Below are 10,034 nucleotides of genomic sequence, written 5' to 3'. Positions count from 1 at the left end.
TTTTTTGTCATATAAGCTTTAAACTGACTAAGATAGAAGGTAACATGTCCTTGAAACAATGGTAGTTTTGCATTTGGAACCTTTTCAGATTCTGCCCTATGTGCCTCTTTTGGCTAGTTTCCTGTACAAATTCCTTGTAATATGCCATAGTAGGTTGCAGTGAGTTCTGTGAGTATTTTTAGCTAATTGTCAATCTAAGGGCGGTTTAGGGAAACTTCTAAATTTGTAGTTAATGTCAGAAGTGACGGTGGTCTTGTGTGGATTCTTCCCTCTAACTTTGTCATTAGATTCTAACTGCTTGTAGTTTGGGTAAAAAGCCTTGGGTGGAATTGGCTCTCTGGAAGAATGTGCCTTTAATATCACAATTTGGCTAACTCTAAGAACATATATAGCTAAACTAAATGTAGTCACTTCTGATTTAGAAGAAAAGGATAGCAAGTACTAAAAAATTCCATCTCTATCAAAAATGTTAGCATTTGTTGGTGACTTCTATATCAAAAATATAAAAATATATAGTTCAAATAGAGTCAGATTATTAAATTAAATTAAATTAAATACCAAATGCTTCAGTAGATTATTAAATACTAGATAACTCTCACAGAAATTAACAGAAAATAACAACAAGTTATAAAATATAAATACTTGTAGCATATTTTCATTTACTAGAGCAGTGATTCCTCAACCTTTTTGGCACCAGAGACTGGTGTTTCTATGAGAATCTAATCCCTGAGGTGAAGTTGATGCTAGCGCTGGAGAGTGGCTGTAAATACAGAGAATGCTTCGTTCACTAACCCATTGCTTACTTCCTGCTGTGCAGCCCAGTTCCTAACAGGCTATGGACCAGTACTGGTTCACGGCCCAGAGGTTGGGGACCCCTGTCCTAGAGAATACGTCTAGCTCATTATCGTAAGATAAATTATTTATATGCATAACTTGTTAGTCTAATTTATTATAAGTAACAAGACTTTATTTTATACTACTAAATTACAAAATATACCACTAGAGTGTGCTAAACCTTTTTCTTAGATTAGAAAATAATTTCTAAAGTTGATATCGTTATAAACTGTTCTGAGCAAAAAGTTTTATTTACTGACAAGTGAATATTGTAAAACATTTTGATAAAATGAAAGTAATAACATGTTTTCATCTTTCTTATTATCTCAGATTTTTACATTATTTTGTGATATATATGCTTTCAGATTGCAAAAGTATTAGAAATGCTAATTGTAAGTGCTATTATTCAGTGCTGTAAAAAATAAAGCCCTGGTTTTCACATTATCTATTCTTTTGAAGAGAACCAATATGAGTAATTGGAAGCAGGGTTCAAATATAAGTAAAATTCGTATATCAATAGAAAATGCATTAACATTATATCAATGTGACTAACAAATATTTCAAATTTTGATTAGTTTGGTTTCGTTCAGAAGACTGGTGACGTGTAGAAGTATATTCATATTGATCATATAAATGAACATTAAGAGTAAAGGATTTTTAGAGTGAAGGCACAAAATAAGAGAAAAATATGACTTTTTATAGCCATACTCTTCTTTATGAAAACATCTTGCATAAACTAAAGGAAATTCTGTCAGAAAGCAGCTAAATGCAAAGAGAAAAAAAGAACAGATACTAGAGAAATATGCATGTCTTTTAAATTTCTGTCACCCTCTTCCCCAATTGGAATGTCCCACAAGATTCGGGGGAAAAGGCAAGGCTCTAATCCCCAGGTATTTCTCTTTCTTCAAGCTCACAAACATTTAAATACAAATCAAAGCTGTCATATAGGCATGACTTATAAAAAATGTGGGCAACTTAAAAAAGGTGTGTACAAATTTAGGGATGATACATAAATTGCCCAAGAAAGAATGTAAGATATACTTGACATGAAATTGACATCATAGAAGATATAACTGAAGGTGTATACTGAGTAGACACAAGGCTGAATAAATAAATGAGAGAACAAATACATAATAAATTTTTAAAAATTAATTAATTAATCAATTAATTATTTAATTAAAATACAGACTGAGGAGCTTGTGAATGTGAATTTGTTGATGTGGAGGGGGAGAAAGGCATATATTGCAAGTAGATTCTGGTATCTTCAACCCTAATATGTTCATTGAATTTTAAGCTGATCATCTAAATCCCAACCTACGACCAAGACTGCAAGGTGGTCTAAGAATTCACCTCCTGTTCAGAATCCCCAACATGCAATATTATGAATGGGTGAGACGCTATAACCATAAATATAAAGGGAATTTTAAAAGTCCTAGAAATAAATCTAGTTTAATAGATTTTACATTTTTAGTACATGGATTTAAGAGGAAATGTTGTTGACAAAATTGCCTTAAAATAGGCAGAAGTAACAACAGAAGAAATGGTAAAAATGTCAAAAATATTTCTCCAAAATGTACCTGGTATAGATGAACTTATAGGTAAGTCTCATTAAAAATACAAAGAACAGATGATTCATGTGTCATTTAATTTGTTCCAAAGGATAAAGGATAAAGATGGAAATTTTCCATTGCTATTTATAAAGCAAATATAATTACCTCGATACCAAAACTTGACCAAAAAAAAAAAATAGGTTTGAAGTTCTGATCAAGATAGCAAAGAAGGTAAACACTGTGCTTGCCTCCTCTCATAACCATATCAAAATTACAGCTAAATTGTAGAGCAATCAACATAGATAACCATATGAAGACTACCTGAAGAGAAGCCCTAAAACCAAAAATATAAAGAAGAAGCCACATAGAGACTGGTAAGAAGGGCAGAGACTCCAAACAAGCTGGCCCCATGTGTGGTGGTTGAGAATCAGGAGGCAAATCTCAGGTTCAGAGGTCTCCCTGAAAAGCAAGGGGTCCAAGCTCCACAGTGGGCTCCCCAGCCCTGATCATCAGTGTTGGAAAAAGGACACTCACAACATCTAGCTGTGAAAATCAGTGTGAAATCCATCCACCTGGGTGAAATGAAAGGCATCTAGAAACCCAGGTGTTCTCTTAAAGGGCCGATGGACAGATTCACTCACTTTCAGACATTCACCCTGGGCTATGGGGAGGGACAGCAGCTCAGGAGGCACCAGAGATATACAAGGAGAAACTGAGTTGTGTGGCTTCATGGTGAAGGCTGTAGGAACAGCTGCCATTGTCCATGTGTTGAGCCTTCTTCCCACACAGCCCACAGGTGAGCACCATCTTTCCTGTGTTGAGCCCTCCCGCTACATGGCCAAATCTGAATCTGCATTAGCCTGGTTGACACCACTCACTCCATTCTGATAATGCCCTGAAACCCAGACCCAACCAATTCACACACTACTACAGGCTCTTTTGCAGTAGGCAGCCAGCCCTTGCCTGAGCTGCAGTCTTTCTTTAAAAACTGTCAAAGGACTGCAGGCTCCACATGGGTGGCAGCTGGCTTCAGTGTACCCTGTGCCATTTACTGAGTGCTCTCAGATTTAGCAATGGCACCAAATCTAAATTTGCATGAACCGAGTGGACACAACTCATCCCATCCTGGTGACTCCCTGAGACACTGCTTCAAACATCTCTCATGCTGCCTAATGCTTTTTCAGCATCTGAGACTTACGGGCAGCTGGCAGGCAGCAGCAGGCCTTGGGATACCCTGTGCCTTTTTCTGAGCTTCCCCAGGCCTGAAACCAATGGCAACTACACTCAGTTAAGACCATGGCCTCTCCCACGTACCTCCAGGACCAGCAAAGACAGCTGCCAACTATGGATTGCTTTGTGTATCCTAAAAGGTAGCCCCAGGCCAGTCAAAGGCAGCAGCTGAACTTGACCTACACTCGAGCCCTTCCAAAAAGGCCCCATAACCAGGAAAACTGGTGACCATCTTCAGACCACAACAGAGCACCACATGATGAGCCCTATAAGTGATACACCAAAAGGGTGAATCCTGCTCCATGAATTCAGCCCCTGCACAGTGGCTCATACTCTGTGGTTATGGCCAATACTCACAATCGGTCAGCCTAATAACTGATTCCACCCATTTATGGACCAACAGCAATCAAAACACAACTAAAACAGGAGGGCACACATAACACAGAAAAGATACTCCTGGAGCACATAACTCAGGTGATCAGAGAAACTATGCCACTGAGTTCCACAGGAAATCTACTACATAAGGTCACACTGCCAAGACTAAGAGTCCTAGCAAATCTACCAGATACATAGAAAAAAACACAGAGGAGCATCAAAAATGAGTAGAAAATGACATATGTTCTAAATGGAAGAACAAGAGAAAACATCAACAACATGAAAAGACAACCTACTAAATAGGAGGAGATATTTGTCAATTATATATTCATTAAGAGGTTAATATCCAAAATTTATCAAAAACTCATATAACTTAATACCAAAAAAATCCAATTAAAAAATAGGCAGATAACTTGAATATATATTTCTTCAAAGATAACATATGAATGGTCAATAGACATATAAAATGGCGGTCAACATCACTAATCGACAGAAATGAAAATTAAAACCACAATGAGTTACAATCCCATACCTGTCAGTTGTCTATCATCAATAAATCAACAAAAACATGTTGGCAAGGATGTGTCAAATAGGGAACCCTCATGTACTGTCAGGATTGTAAATTGATGTGGCCACTATCTAAAAGAGTATAGAGTTTCCTCAAAAATTAAAATTAAAACTATCTTATGACCCTGCAATTTCACATCTAGGTATTTATTTGAAAAAATCCAAAACATTTATTTGAAAATATATATGCCTTCTTATGTTCATGAAAGCGTTATTTACAATAGCTAAGATATGGAAACAACATAACTGTCCACCCATAGACAATTTGATGAAGAAAAAATGATACATATATACAGTGGAATATTACTCAACCATAAAAAATGATATATTACCATTTGTGACAACATGGATGAACTTAGAAGGATTTATGCTAAGTGAAATAAGACAAAGACAAATACCATATGATCTTACTTATATGTGAATTTAAAGAACAAAATAAAGAAACTAAATTGAAACAGACTCCTAAATACAGAGAACAAACTGATAGTTGCCAGATGGAAGGAGATTTAGGGTCTGTGTAAAAAAGGAAAAAAGATTAAGGACTATAAATTGGTAATTACAAAATAATCATGAGGATGTGAAGTACAACATAGGGAATATAGTCAATAATATTGCATAGTATCGGGTGAGAATTAGAATAATTGAAAGGATTACTTTGTAATTATACAAATGTTTAAGCATCATGCTGTGCCTTTAAAAATGATAATATAATAATATTGAATTTCAAGTGTAATTGAAAAAAAGATAAAATGATGACTTTAGTAAAAAATTAATTTTTCCTGCTTTTTTTGCTTTAGATTCTAAATAAGAATTTATTATATAATAGCATAGCTTTATTTATTATTGTATTTTTTATATGAAATGAGTGTTTTATAAAATGATTTGAATGAGAGAAACATTCTAACAGAAAAATAAGCAACACACACGAAAAAAAAACCTAAATGAAGATCAAATGGCTCTTTATTTCACATTAAACATGTGAATAAGTGTTTAATGTCAGTTATGAACAATGAAAATTAAAACACTTATGAAGTGCAATTTCTACAAACTTAGTAAGATTTTAAAAATGTATAATGCTCTATTTTCAGTCAAAATGGCATAGAAGGTAGACACTGTGCTTGTCTCTTCTCACAATCACATCAAAATTACAAAGAAAATACAGAACAACCACCACTGAGGTCTGGCTGAACAGAAGTCTTACAACTGGTGACAAACAGAAGAGGCCACTTTGAAACTGGTAGGAGGTATGGAGATGCAAAACAAGTTGGCCTCTTACCTGTGTACAGCGGTTGAGAATTGGAAGGGTTATCTTGGCTGCAGAGGTCCCCCCAGAGAAGCAAGGGGTTCCAGTTCCACACTGGGATCCCCAACCCAGGGTTCCAGTGCCAGGAATAGAAGTCCCCAAATCTTCTGTCTGTGTAAACCAGCAGAGATTGTGTCTGAGTGAAATGGAAAGCTGCAGGAGTCACAGCTGGTTTTCTTAAGAGGCTGGTGTGTGGACTTACCACTGACAGACTTATTCACTCTGAGCTCCAGCACTGGGGCAACTGCTCAAAAAGTTCCAAGGATATACAAGGAGGAACTTAATTGTCTGGCTAAGGACGAGGGCTGGAGTGGGGGCTTTCTTCCAAACATAAGTGCTGGCAGAATCCATTGTTTCTTTGTTGAGCCCCCCTCCCTCCCTGCGTGCAGAGAGAGGCAGCTGCTTTATCTGAGTCTCCACTAACTTGGCTAACATGGGTCACCCCATGTAATGATTGCCTAAGTCCCAGCCCTTCCCAACTTAACAGGCTCACCCAAGTTGCCTCCAGTGGGGTTATTTTTCCATAAAATTGGCCTGTTTGGGCTCATGCTGTGAAATTTTCTTCAATCTCTTAAAGGCTCACAAAACCCAAAGAAGCACCATCTGGCTTTGCTGTGTCCCATACTTCGTGTTGAGCGACCCCAAGACTGGAACTACTGGCAGCTGACCTTAGCTCCTGGCTTGACCTCTTAAAGCACCTCTAAGCTTAACACGAGTGATAGCCATCTGAAAATTGCTTTGTGACTCTTGCCAGGTGCCCCTGGAAGTGCACATGTTGAAATTGAACTTGGCTTGCAGCCGGGCCCTTGCCAAGAGGCCCTTGGGCTGGCACATCTGGTGGCCAGCTTTGACCAGAGATGGAGTCAGAGCACCACCCAGAGTTGCATCTGGGGAGGACACATCTGAAGGGAAGTGGGCAGGGACCAAAGCCTTGCTAAAATGAATCCAGCTACATAGTGTCGGTCCTTCACTGGCCAATTCTCACAGTTGATCAGGCCAAGTGTCAAACCCTCCTATCAATGTGCAAACAGCAACCAAAGCTGAACAATAGCAGTGCATATACAACCCGTACAAGAAACAAACACTGAGCACCTGGTTCAGGTGAGTAGGAAATGAAAAAATAGAAAAATTTAATCTACAATTTAATTTTAATTTTGTATTAAAAATAGGAACATATAATGTATGTCCACAGATACAATATTGGATTAAAATATATTTCTAATAATCAAGCTTAGTTGGTGATATTATGTAAGTCTTAGAAATGCCGTGTTTTATCAATTTCCCAACAGGAACATAATTTAAAATAAAAACATATTAAAATAGTCTTTATATAATAAATCCTCATAAAATTGAAATATATTTTAAAAGTGAAAAAGTAACACGATTATGAAATAATTAGTTTTATATACAGAAAAGTTATATAAATATAGATAAAAACCTGTAAGCATTAAAGAAAAATGGAAAAAGATTAAATTGCACTCTTTTCTAAAGAAAAGTTCAAATGTAAATAAAATTTTTAAAAAAATGTTTAACCTCCTTAGTAATCAAAGAACTGCATTTTGTAAACAATTCAAGGCCATTTTAAAGTTTGATAAATTGACTAAGGTTATTAAATTAAAAGAAAAACAATGATAGAGATGATGAGTGAGAAAGGGTCATCTCACGTATTGCTAATGCAAATAAAAGTCACTGGAATCATTGAATATCTATTTATCAAGAATCTTAAATTTTTTCTAATGTGTGTACGTGCATGTGTGTGTATGTGTGTGTAAAAACTGGCAGTAATCTATCAAATATATTGATGTAGATAGAGAGGTATTTAAGATAATAAAATATATATTATTCTGATAAATAATTATCTTCAAATGTAGAAAGTTACAAATTATAAAAAAAAAAAAGATTGGTTAATCACCCTCCTGTAAATATATCCTATGGAAATAATCTTAACTACAGAAAAAAATACTTTTGCAGAAAAAAATTCCTCTGCAATATTATTTCTAAGAAAAAGTGAGATTGCACATATGAATAATAAAGTTAAGTGAATAGGTGTACTCAACTAAAGTTCAATATACTAACTGAATATAATGCAGTAATTGAAAACCATGAATATTTTTAATAATACTGCAAAATGTTTTATAATAACTGACAGAAAGCAGAAAAAAGGTGATGTAGCTAAGTATTTAGAATAATCATGTAAAATATTTTTAAATACTTTCCAATTTGTGTTTTTTTCTCACTGTATGAATTTTACTTTTTATTCTAGGAAAGGGGACGATGTAAAAATTACCTCTTAAAAGAGAAGAATATGATTGAGGGGGTAGTCGGACAAAAGATAAAAAGAAAAGAACTCTCTAGTTCGAAGAATGGTAGGAATATGGATATGGTCAGAAGCATGATAAGCAGGTATTGACATATAAAGTCCATTTTTTTTCCAGGTCCTAGAAAGGTTTCTGACTCACTCTCTACTTGGAAATCTCAAAAAAGGTTACTGATATGATGGGTGATGGTGGTGGCAGTAGTGATAACACAATTGCAGCAAGGATAAATAAATAAACCTGAGACAGTACTAGATTCAGCAAGAACTTTACATGGCACACAGAATTCCCCCATATCTAGTGAGATATATACATGTGTGGCAAGCATGAGTAGAGCAACAAGCAGCGGCCTGTGTCAGGATAAAGATGCCCTGGACCAGGGATGGGAGTGGGGCCTGGCAAATGATCCAGGGATTATGCTAAATCAGCTATTCAGTAGCTAAGACTTCATTGGGAATACAAAATCCCCACTCACATACCTCCATTGCCATGAAGTCATGTAAACAAACCCTCCTACCATTTACCCAGGTGCCTTCTTGTGAGGAAAATAATGGGAAGTGTGTGTGTGTGTGTGTGTGTGTGTGTGTGTGAGGGGGGGTGTCTGAAAGTAAGAATTTCTAGGGAAAAAAAGGTGTTAGACAAAAGAAAATGCTTCACTGAAAAATGCTGAAATCTAGTAAAATGATGTTAGAATATTTATTTATTTATTTATTTTTAATTTTGCCACTCAACAGGTTTGGAGTCAAGAAGATCAGATCAGTTATAAAAAATAGCTTTGCTGTTTCATTCATACCTTTCCTGTTAAACAGAAAGTCTATATTCTTGTTTCTTCTCACTCCAAAACCTAACAGTATACCATTCAGTTAGTGCCTACTAAAAAAAAGAATGCATGTACTACTCAAAAGGCAGTTTAGAGTTTAGTGCATTTGTTAAGTATGTTGGGCTATGATTTGATTTCATTTATGATTCAGAAAACTAATTAAAATTCCTGTTCCTCAATTTATTCAATTATAAAATGAGGGCAATAATAGTGTACATGATAACATTTGAATAATTCTTAACATGTGATAAATGCTTAGTTAATACTAGTTAGTATTTTCTATTATTTTTGCTTTTCAGTTCCAGGAAGGCACTACAACAAATTTCAATGGAGTATAAATCACAGACCCCGGTATGAAAGATTGATAGATAAATAAATAAACGAGAATGGAGACAAAAGAAAGCATAGAGAAAAAGGAGTGCAGCAGCAGCAGCAGCCTAGTAGTAGTAGTAGTAGTAGTACTAGTAGTAGTAGTAGTAGTAGTAGTAGTAGTAGTAGTAATAGCACCAGCTGCAGCAGTGGTAGTTTCAGAATGAAAGTGGAAGATAATACTTTGTCGCTGATAATAAATAGAAGTTTAAGAAAAATTAGTTTGAGGAATTTTAAATTCCAAGGATCGAAAACAACCCTAAAACTGGAAAAAGGGGCTAGGTCACAAGCATATAGGTAACAAGTTATTACTGATTTTTTTTGTATTTACATAATTATATTTGTGACTAGCTCTACCTAAAAAAAAAAAGAAAAGAAAACTTTTTAAATATTTAAATATTTGTCAGTGGTTTATCATGGTTTTGCTTCTCTGCCTTTCCTCCAGCCATCGTATCATAGTAGTAAATTTGTTTTGCTATTTTGTTTCTGAAGAGAGTCTTACCTTGGACTCTAGAGTGGGGAACATTCGATGGGCGGTGCCAAAAACATTACTGTCTCTCGCCTCCATCAAGAGAGAATCAGGCTAAGGGCAATTTTATCTATATAGCTATGTGACGATACAATGTAATTTTTAAAAGAAAACTTAAGCACAACTGCAGTAAAAAAAATGT

The sequence above is a fragment of the Pteropus alecto genome, unplaced genomic scaffold, assembly GCF_000325575.1.
Source record: "Pteropus alecto unplaced genomic scaffold, ASM32557v1 scaffold231, whole genome shotgun sequence".
Lineage (NCBI taxonomy): Eukaryota > Metazoa > Chordata > Mammalia > Chiroptera > Pteropodidae > Pteropus > Pteropus alecto.
Note: the sequence above shows the minus strand (reverse complement) of the source record.